Below are 12,040 nucleotides of genomic sequence, written 5' to 3'. Positions count from 1 at the left end.
AACAGCTTTGGAGCCATAGTGTTCTCATCCCTGTAAAGTCATTTTTGAGATACATAATCTTTACTAGATATGATATCAGCGTTGCTCTTCTCATTCAAGTGGTTTCTCTCTAAGATGACCAGGTGACAACACGACCTTCAGGCAGTGTAATCTGGAGCTTACTCATCAAACTGGACCTTTACTTTTTTGGATACTGCCCCATGCTGCTTGTTTATCAGAAATGTCACAGTGGAACATGAATGAGTCTGAATGTATTCGAGTGCAATTCAACTGCAAATGATGTAATTAGCTCGAGTGTCATTTGATTACAAATAAATTAATTTATTAAATAAATAAATAAACCTTCATGCTATCTTTTAAAATTACCATCTAATGCTGTATTGGGTCATCTTCTCTTCACTGTTCTTGTTTACAGCCCTCGATAACGTTTAATGATTTCTTTGAATGTCATTTTCAGTTCATTTATTTTACTAGAATCATTAGTTCAATCACTCATTAGCTGCATTCGATCTAGTATTTTTATACACAAACTTTACATCCTCTATACCTCAGTATGTGTCCATTCATATATTAATCAGTATGTTTGCTCTCTGCTGCACTTTATGTTCTATATTATTTGACATCCCGTGACATTTTAATACCCTCTCATTATAGGCAGATCCCATTGTCCGACTATTGTGCAATTACATATTTATATCTATGTACTAAATAGTATTTACACACTTATTTATACATTAAACATACCTTACAATAATTGCCTTCTTTATTACTATTGCCTTGACTGCAGTTGTTTTTACACAGTGACACGTTTCTCATGCAGCCAGCTGCCACGGGCGTACTGATTTTGTGAGCCGTGAGAAGACAGGTCAGTGGCCTAGCTAGCTACAGCCGTGCTTGTCCATAAAATAGAAAATTTTACTTATAAAAGTGCTGAAATGGCAGAAGATCCAGTAGCAAGATTTCGGTCATGTGTTTACTGTCACTGGAGAAACAAACTGATTTCCTAGGAATGACACATGAACAGAAGTGACCTATTCAGGAATCAACAATAAGAAAATGAGATAGATGGATGGATGGATGGATGGATGGATGGATAGACAGATAGATAGATAGATAGATAGATAGATAGATAGATAGATAGATAGATAGATAGATAGATAGATAGATAGATAGATAGATAGATAGATAGATAGATAGATAGATAGATAGATAGATACATAGATACATAGATACATAGATAGATAGATCTTTATTGTCATTGCAAAGCACAGGTACAAGGCTCATTGGTGCAGAAGGAGAGAAGGCTGACCCGTGTGATCCGATCCAACAGACGAGCTACTGTTGTTCAAATTGCTGAAGAAGTTTATGCTGGTTCTGATAGAAAGGTGTCAGAATACACAGGTGCATAACCGCAGACCAGTCAGGGTGCCCATGCTGACCCCTGTGCACCTTGGAAAGCACCAACAATGGGATTCTGAGCATCAGAACTGGACCATGGAGCAAAAGAAGAAGGAAGAAGGTGGCCTGGTCTGATGAAACATGTTTTCTTTTTCATCACGTAGATGCCCGGGTGCATGTGTGTCACTTACCTGGGGAAAACATGGCACCAGGATGCACTATGGGAAGAAGGCAAGCCGGAGGAGGCAGTGTCATGCTTTGGGCAATATTCTGCTGGGAAACCTTGATGTTACTTTGACATGTACCACCTACCTAAGCATTGCTGCAGACCTGATCATATAAATACATATGCATTGGTTGTGCATTAAGGCAGTGTAATATCTGATGTCCATATATGATCTGTTTGATTTTAAATGGTCTTCTCAGCAGCCTATATAGAAAGCCCTAGAGCTAATATGCGTGGCTATCCAAGTGCTACAATTAGATTAGAAAACCTATTCCATATTCAGCTTCAGAAAGTTTAAACAACAGCAAGAACAACAAAACATGATCGCATTTAGCAAATACATCCTCAATTAAAACCAGAAGAATGATGGATGAATTTTTTTTAAACTAAATTATTAAAGCAACTGATTTTCTTTTCAGCATTCAAAGCATAGCAAGACCATTAAAGTAAAATAAAATAAAAATGATGAATAAACTGTAACTGTATAACCTGTGAGGAATACAGGTAAACAAAATTAGGCTCCCATTGACCAATGCTATTCGTGCCGCTACTGATGTTCTGTTTTGCCAATTCGAGTCGACAAGGGAATTTGGCTGATATACGACTGAAATCTTAAACAACACAACGATAAAAACGCTCTAGAGCCCTTTTCGAACAGGAACTGTTCAGGCACTTCAATACTTGAAGAAATACGAAAATGCCAACGGTGCAAATCTGCTCGATGCAGTCAGAATTCATCTGCAAAGATTAGAGCTGCACCATATAAAGGCATGGAAGTATGTGTAAAAGCAACAAAAATCAACCAATCAGCAAGCTCGGTGATAGTCAAAGCAGATGCGGGAATGCGTAATGATTTATACAACTGAATTTAGAAATGATGCTTCTAGTAAGTAACCAAGCATACACTTTCCAAAGTATTGAAATTGTTGTCAGAGCATGTCACACATCCAGAACTCTTTCTACCATATAACAAAGACTGACACTGAAAGGCTCATTTCAAGGTTTATTTCTAAAGCTGCTTTTTCTTTCCCAGCAACATCTGTGACAACTCTTACCTTGGCCGTCTAAAGCACAGATAATGGAGAAACATTTCAAATGTGTGTATGATCAGTGAGTCAGTGAGTCTTTGTGTCATACACTGTGAGAGAACAGACAACCTGAAGCCTCTGCTGAAGCAGAAGTCAAAGCCCATTAGTCCTTTTGATAGAAAACTAGCCTTTCTGAACACACAGTACTTAAAAAAAAAATCTGTTACTCTTGGACCCATAATTCTTTATGGTATCTCAATTAACTCTACATTACAAATGATGTTCGATTTTGCTGCTGCGATGGCTTTATGTAAAGAATCCATGCTCTACTTACTTACTTTTGTTTGAAAAGAGGCTAAAAAGTTTCTGTAGGCTACAGCGAGAGTCTAGTGGGGACCAGTTAAGCCTATTAATAGCCACCAGTATTGTAAACGGACAGGTGCAATCTTGTCCAGCTCACTGGACGCTAAAGACAAATGGCCCTTGAGGTATGTGCTACAGTGGCACAGAGAGTGCCGTAGCGTTTCTGTATATGATTGCCATTTTACTTGCTTCCTTTATGCTTGAAATCATAATGCAGTGACACTTAACAGGCTCATTGGTTTAATGGACCTCTGTCTGGCCCATTCAAAGTGGATAGACCCTTAAAACCCCTTGTAACACAATGAAACAAACCTCATATACATGACAATTTAGTGCTTTCCTGCAGTAAGGCAGTTATGACTCGAGCTAGGTGAGAGGAGTGAGCAGAGTCCTTGCACATCTATCTTCCCTTTCTTCCCACATTACACTATTTTCTCTTTCTTTCTTTCTTTCTTTCTTTTTTTCCGCTCTTCAATTTTAACATGTGCTCATCTCTCTCTTTTTTTTTGTATCTTCACCCTTCTTCCATTCCTCTATTTAATTTTGCTCGATCTGTGGAAAGGCTAACATTATTCTGTATACTTATGCTAACAAGACCATCAGAAGTGCAACCCTGCAATATCTGGCCTGAGGAGGAAATGAGAAGGAAACGTGATAAAAGACGGATTTAATTTGTACATGGATGCGTCTGGAGCGGAGAAAAAGGTGGACAAAAATGGAGCCAGCTGCAGCATTTACCAAATAAAACCAACTGAGTATAAGAAAATATTAAGTTTGATTTATTTGCTAAATGCTGGAGATGAAACTAAAACTAGTTCACCACAGCAAATGTGACCCATTTTCAAACATCACCCATTATTACTATTATTATTATTATTATTATTATTATTATTCACACCTTATATATACTATTGTTTCTTTTTTATTTCCTTAACTTATGTGTTCGAGTAAGAATTGTATTGTGTAATTGTATTGTGTATTACATTGTATTGTGTAACACTGTTTGCTCTACATACAGTATGACAATAAATTCTTGAATCTCGAATCGATTATTATTATTATTATCATTGTATAATTATAATATAATATAATTATTGAGGTAGTTTTGTAACTGTGGCCTCCTTTACCAGAAAAATTGCACCCTGCCACGCTGCAAAAAAAAATAAAACAGATCAGGAATGATGGCAAAAACTTCCTGGTGTTGACTTGGCCTACAAATTCCCCAGATCACAATCCGATCTAGCTTCTGTGGGATGTATTGGACAAACAAGTCCAATCCATGGAGGCCAAACCTCACAACTTACAGGATTTAAAGGATCTTCTGCTAACGTCTTAGTGCCAGACATAACAGCAAACCTTCAGAGGGCTTGTGGAGGTCTTCAGTACAACTCCACTGTTTTGGTGGCACAAAGAGAACCAATCTATATACTATTAGGCAAGAGGTTTTAATGTGATGGCTGGTATAAATGAACGTTATCTGTGCAAATCAATTCATATACATAATGAATTTAACGTGAAAAAGGTTTGATCAACCATATGAAAAGGTCATGAAAGTCAAATTTATTTCACCAATAAGACACTTAAATAATTCACACCTTCATCAAGTCCATCAGCTTTAGGATTCTCTCAGCTGTATCTTTTTCAGGGAAAGGTACGACATAGAGTAAGTTCAAGTGGTAGCATTAGACCTGGCTAAACCAGTACAATATTAATCTGGATTTAAAGAGAACTTCAGAGCTACAGAGTGTTCCTAATGTTCTCTGGAATACATCTCTCACCAGCTGAGCTGCGAGTGATCCTAAGGATTTACAGCCGGCCGGCCTCAGCCGAGCGAAGTGCTCCGGATGGGAAACAGTGCTTCAGCATGGTACTGTGAACCTAATTATAATTCATGAGAGTTGCTTTTTGAGAATCTTTTGGTTTTCGGAAAGAATTATGCTCTATTTTGAGAAGGCCTTTTCAGGAATTCAGGAAACTTCCAGGTGTATTTCCAACAAAGAATTCAGGCCATAGCTCCAGGATATATTTTACAATTTTTTTGAATCCACAGTGGAGCAGAATCTCAAATCATATATCCATGTACTATTCTAGAGGATGTTGCTTGTACGTACTGTCAAGTGTCTTCACAATACAAAAAATAAGAAACAATTGTTGATTGGAAATAATGGGAATAAAATGTGGAGAATTTGAACCATTTTTTTTGCTGTTCCCTTGGAAATAATGGGAATAAAATTTGGATGACTTTTTTTGCAGGCTTTCTTTTGCACTACAGAAGGGAACAGCAGATAACATACACAAAGCTTGTAGCAGATAACAAACATGAGCAAAAATGATACCAGTGACGGTGGTTAAGAGCTCATCTGTGGTGCTGCTTCAGTAGCTGTTTCAAAATTGTACATATTTATGAAGATTACTTAAAAATTCAAAATATAAATAATACAAAAGATCCTTTCGGCTAACCCCAGACCGATCTGAACACACATTTATTTATTGGTTAATGTTCATTATTTCTTGAAATATATGCTTTTTATGGGAAAAAATACACTATATTGCCAAAAGTTTTGGGATACCTGGGATAGTTCAGGTGTTGTTTTTCACGGGTTCGACTCGGCCCCTTAGTTCCAGTGAAAGGAACTCTTAATGCTTCAGCTTCATACCAAGGCATTTTGAATATTTTCATGCTCTTAACTTTGTGGGAACAGTTTGGGGATGACCCCTTCCTGTTCCAACATGACTACACACCAGTGACCAAAGCAAGGTCCATAAAGACATGGATGAGTGAGTTTGGTGTGGAGGAACTTGACTGGCCTGCACCTCAAGCCAAAAGAACACCTTTTGGAATGAATTAGATCGGAGACTGCCATCCCCAAACTGTTCCCACAAAGTCCAACCCCTGAAAAACAACACCTGAATACAATGATTTGGAGGAGTGTCCCAAAACTTTTGGCAATACAGTGTATATAAATATACATACAAACATTCTCTGAACCATTTGTTCAGAGTCAGGGTCACAGGGAGCCTGGCACCTATCCCAGAGGACTCTGGGCACAAGTTGGGGGATATGTTATCTCCATGCACAGAGGGCAGGAATCAATCTCTCAACTCCAGAGAGGCAAACACACTAACCGCTCACCACTAAGCCACACACACACACACACACACTCCAATACATTACAAGGTTAATTAATTTAAGCCAACTAGGAACTGCAGGTGCCACGGTTTATCTTCTTCTTCTTTTTTTTACATTTCCTAATCCAGTAAATTGTTATACAGGCTTTTAAAGATTTAAACAGAACTGAATACAATTCTGCAAATCATCTTTAAAGGACAGTTTTACTTTCTGCGCTGTACTGAAAGAATCTTAATCCTGAAAATATTTATAATTTATATTTAAATTGCGCTGAAATGTTAAAATGCATAATATTTTAATGTCTGAGATGCTCAAAAGAAAATTATATTCCATTTTTTTTACAACTACAAATAAAGTTTTATTCATTTCCAATTTATTTCTTTTGGCTATTACAATTTCATTGTTACAATCATTTAAATAGGGTCCTACACCTTCCTAAGAGACCTCTTTCCCTCCTGTCACTATGTGTTATTGGTGAAATTCAAGGCAGTAGGTATGAATGCACTGGTAATATATTTCAAAACAATATATTTCTATAAAGAAATCGTCGCCTGTCTCGTTCTGTAATGGCAGGAGTTGCTGAGTGCATGTTGTTTTTTTGCATGTAAAATAGACGTATAGGTAAAAATCTGATACTGAGCTATGCGCGACGCCTTACAGCATAAATCTACATTTCTGTAATACCTACAGAGTGATACTGTTTACATCCCAACCACCTCTATGTGGTTAAGCAAGACAGCATTAGAAATTGCTTCCCCCCCTTTTTTTCTTAGAGCTTTCAAAGCGGTTCATCTAATTTAGCGCATGGGAGGGGATGCTACAGAAACTATTTGACTGGGAGTCAATCTCTACATGGAGAGAAAAGACAAGGTGCAGGCAACTAGATAAAAATACTTCAAAGGTAAAATAGGATGATGAAGAAGGTCTGAAATATTTCACCTAATAGGATTACTCTGCGCCGAAAATTATTATTTGCAGACGTCCCTCCTACACAGTAGTTAGCCGTTCTGCAAATTCAGAAAGAATGAAGGTTCAATCGAGGTGGTTCTGTGGCTGAGCTCCAAGACTGAGCTTCATCTTCCTTCAACATTATGCAAATGCATTCTTAATCCATGACAGCTTATACCAGCCAATGAGGTCAGTGCCTTTGCATCTAAGGGTACGATTTCCACTCTACCAGTAGCTTTTCTATGTGATTCTCCACAGAATATTCCATTACTGCCTCCCCCTGAACGGGACGTAATTTCTTTCTGGCGGTTAAGGGCTCATTAAGTCTCGTAAACGGGACGGGGGAGGGGGTGCAGGGGTGTGGATTCACGACTCTTCCAGTTCTTTGGGGAATTTGAATGACACACACACTATTCTCCGTTACCTGCGGTGATATTGCAGGTATAGCTAATTGATTCTGAGTCAGACATTTTACAATAACCACACGAGCAAAGCAGGAGAGGGATTTCCTGCTATGAGATTCAGGGCTATCCTGCAAAGACAAACATAGGAATGGAAAGTAGAACCACAGAACCTTGCAGAGTGCAATGGGGGAAAAACATCAGTTTAACATTTACTTCGAAGCGATACTTTGGGAAAAGTTAATCGGCATAAACAACGATAGGAATTAGATCAGATAACTAAAGGTGCTGTGAATGTGGAGCGAGAGGCCAAGTAGCTCTGTCTGTACAAATACCACCATCATCATGTCATGATCAAACAGAAAGCTTGTTTATTATCTGCTCCAAAGACTAAACGCACATCTCCCTGACCTCTGAATGGAAGACTACATGTCATGTACAGTAAATCAAAATCTCCTCAAATGGCACCTGCCTGTTAAGGGGCTATTTGCATGATAGTTAGCCTCTTATACAGGATTTATGGTGTCTTTATTATTTGTCACATTTACATTAATGCACAGTGAAATTCTTTCTTCGCATATCACATCCTTGGGGGTTGGGGTCAGAGCGCAGGGTCAGCCATGATGCAGTGCCCCTGGAGCAGGGTAGGTTGGGGTCCTTGCTCAAGGGCCCAACGGTGGCAGCTTGGCAGTGCTGAGGCTTGAACCCTGATCTTCCGGCCCCTGACCCAGAGCCTTAACCACTTGGGCTACCAAGCTTAATAATCAAATGAACTGTGAGAACAGTCTGACTGGATGGGATTTCCTCATTTCAAAGTTATATAATACAAAATGCAAGTGTTCACAATATATTCCATTATGCAAACGGGAAGCTGATTTGATTTTGATTTAAGAATATCATTCCAGGATTTCTGTTTACAGCCATGCACATTGAAAGTAACACAGACAGTATGAAGTCAGATTAGCCATTGCTGTGCAACCTTACAACAGGCTGTGCTCGTAAACAACTTTAGTGACTAAGTAACCTTTTAGTCGATGTTTACGCCGCCTTTCTACATTTCGCCATTTTGACCAGGACAAACAAATCAGCAAAGCTTCGGAAAGCACTTTTGCAATGTCAATTAGGTCAGAGCGGTTCCATTTACTGAACTGAGCCTTCTGGGCAACAAATCCTCTCTGGAAAAAAAAATCACTGATATTTCTGTATGAAGCTCAATTTGACACTTCAAAGATTCGATTGTCTCCTAATTACAGAAATGCATTTTAAACCTTTTTCCTTTTTTTCTTGTACTGGACATTTAGAATTGAATGAAGTTGATAAAGGTTAAGCAACAGAAAAAGAGGAGAGATTTATAAACTACTTGTCCTGGTCTTATCACACTAGCCGTCCAACAGACTTTCCACATTACGGCAAAAAGAGGTGCATCCTGGCATGTAACACTCAAAGAAAAGGAAAGAATGGTGCGGTTTCTACATGCATATGACAAGATAAACCATGCACATGTCACATCTCAGAATGACACCTTGCACTTTTTCATTCAGACCCACTTCCTGACGTGAAGGACGGCATGCCTGAAGTCGCCGAATCTGCATACGTCCGAATCTGTGTGAGACTTGTTCACTGGTCTAGAAAACCTATTTCAAACATCAAGGAAAATACACCAAAATAGGTGCCCATGATTGAAAATTGAATCACACACTCAGGATGAAAGAAGTTGCATGTGTTAATATCCTTCCCCACTTTATTAACTACAACAATCCTGTCAGGGAGCCCGCTGTTCTAAATAAAATTGACTAACATATCCCATTGTTCCATCATACTCTTTGAACAAGTAAACAAGTACGGGAAGGTCTCGGTCCACTGTAGTTGTCATCCTGGAATTTGAGAATCACAGCTTAGTGGTTAAGGTGTTGGACTACTTGTTGGAAGGATGTGAGTTTGAATCCCAGGTCCACCAAGCAGCCTCTGCTGGGCCCCTGAGCAAAGCCCTTCACCCTAAATTGCTCAGTTGTATCAAATGAGATAAAATATGGATATGCCAGAAATGTAAATGGATTCTGTGTGGACATGAAGCATGGGAAGTGGTAGCACTGTCTTTAAGACGAAAGGTAGATTCTGACTGAAAATTTGTGAGTTCAAATCCTTCTGCTGCTACTGCTGGGCCCTTGAGCAAGGCCCTTAACCCTCAGCTGCTCAGTTGTTTAAACGAGATAAATGTAAGTCACTTGGAAGAGGGTGTCTGCCAAATGCTATAAATGCAAATGAAGCACAAAGGCAATCTCAAACTAACTTGGCTAATGATGCTAAGTGTTATTCATCCGTGTGAAACGTGTTAACTTTGTACAGTTTTGTTTTGTTTTTTTAAAAAAAGGAGTTTAATAAAATGTATAGAGTTTGGAAGTCCTCCTGAGTATTGGGATCAATAAAGCAATCTAAAATTCACTTGATTACTTGGGTTTGAGTTCTGTTTAAATGTCATATATTACAGTATAAAGGGTATGTGAAGTGTTACCAAACCAAGCAAACTTAGAAGTTTCAGGTGTGTTGTTTCCTTATATTCAGTAACTGCTTCAGCTAACAGTTTCATGGTTTATCTGGACAAAGGCCTAAACACTCACCATACTCACTCACACTCGCTCTCACCATAGCTACCCTTTGAGTCCAGGGTGGAAACATAGTTCCACCACATGGCCATCCTGGACCTGGTTATATTTAATATATCTGTTAAGAGTTCTGTTTAAATATCATATATTATAGCATAATGTACAGTGGTCGAGAAATGCAAAACAAGATAACAAATCCGAAAAAACAAGGAGAAATCAGATAAAGCGGAAAAGGTAGGTAGAGTTTGCGAATGGAATTCTTACCTCTGATTGGACGAGACATCGGTCACTCAGAATACACAGGATGTAGGAAATTGTGTATCTAACTTTATTTCTTGTACATGTGTGGAGTTCACTTTTAAACCCATTTTTCTCGATAATGCAACTTTAAATCTTTTAAAGAAAATAACAAACATATATATTTATATTTATAAGAAAATTGAACTCATTCAGCGCTACTTTGAGGAAGGACGTTCATATGGCATGATGTTGGATATACTGATAGCGTATCATGGTGTAAAGTTTAGCTTGCCATCTCTAAAACACACCAGGAACGTTCAGAAGACTGAACTATTCTTGATTAAAGGATGTTAAGAGTGATATAAGAGCAGAGCTGTGTTCATACACGCACCAATCCACTTTCTACTGCTGCAGCCTCCTGCTGGACTTCCTGTAGATCCTGAGTGATCGATGTTTCGTCCAATCAGAGGAAAGAATCCCATTCGCAAACTATACCTATTTTTTCCGGTTGTTCTGAACTGTCCTTGTGTTTTCGGATTTGTTATTTTGTTTTGTGCTTCTTGGCCACCGTATATAATAGACATGTCAGGCTCCACCAAACAAAGGACACTTGAATTTTGCAAGCGTGTTATTTCCTTTTGCAAACAATTACTTTGTTGGTATATTTATGGTACTCCCAAACTGGGAAGCCAATTTATACTGGTCAAATCTGTATAGAACCTAGAGCTTAAGACACATTTCAGACGCTCATTCTCCACAGGGGGAGTTTTAGTTTAGTCGATCCTCCAGCATGTGGGAGGGAGGTGGGAGGAAACCAAAGAGCCCAGAAGAAACTGGGAGAAGATTAGAAACTTCACACGGGCAGTAACCCGAGCTCAGGATTTAACTGCTGACCCTGGAGCTCTGACGTTACCTGCTGTGCAGCCTTGGAGATATTCTGTGCACAATGTCCTATTTAAAAAAGCCATTGCATGATATTGACAGTGCTGCTAAAAGTCTGCAATAATCAGTGCTTATTTAAAAAAAAATAGTAATAATAAAGGTATGGTATCTTTTTATAGCTAGTTTCATCGTCAGAAGCAGGATGATAAATTGTACTCTTAAAGTAGAAACCCGGTTTCTAACTAACAAAAAAAGCTATTTTTAAGCAAAGCATGAAACCTCTTGCATGGATCATGTCACATTATACTTTGATGTACCTTTGATGAACACTGCAGATTTCCCAAAACAGATTTCAACACCTACACAAGATATACACACATACCAGAACACACTTAATGAGCCTGGAGGTACAGTGAAAACTGTTAATCGCTCACATGGATGGCTCAGCTTATGAATTTTAATTCCATAATTACAGCTTAATTAATGCACAAGCCTTGTGTCTACAAGAGTGCAAGTATGGTACACTGCAATAATAAATCAATCACACAGCACAATGCGAGCATAATTTCATTACGATGACCTCTCTTGGCAAACAGTTGTGTATGCACAGGGGATTGGTTGGCAAGTCCATTTCTAAAACCTGTCCCCATAATTATGTTAACATGCATCATTAAGGAACTGTGTAAATGTGACAGAGCCTAGTCTTGTGTCACACTTACTCCGTGTCTCTATTTGAATGATGCGTGGAACAGAAATCACCGATAATGCATTAAAGAAAGGAATGAAGAAGAGGTTTTCTTGAGTATAGCAAGATATCAACA

The 12,040-nt window shown here is 38.6% G+C and overlaps 1 protein-coding gene across 1 annotated transcript in view; it reads right to left on the bottom strand.

Annotated features, from left to right (window-relative positions):
- Window positions 1–12,040, bottom strand: part of grm8b (glutamate receptor, metabotropic 8b) — a 163,399-nt gene that overhangs the window by 107,338 nt on the left and 44,021 nt on the right. The window lies entirely within an intron of this gene.

This window comes from Hemibagrus wyckioides, linkage group LG14 (assembly GCF_019097595.1).
Source record: "Hemibagrus wyckioides isolate EC202008001 linkage group LG14, SWU_Hwy_1.0, whole genome shotgun sequence".
Taxonomy (NCBI): Eukaryota; Metazoa; Chordata; class Actinopteri; order Siluriformes; family Bagridae; genus Hemibagrus; species Hemibagrus wyckioides.
Note: the sequence above shows the minus strand (reverse complement) of the source record. Positions and strands in the feature narration are given on the sequence as shown.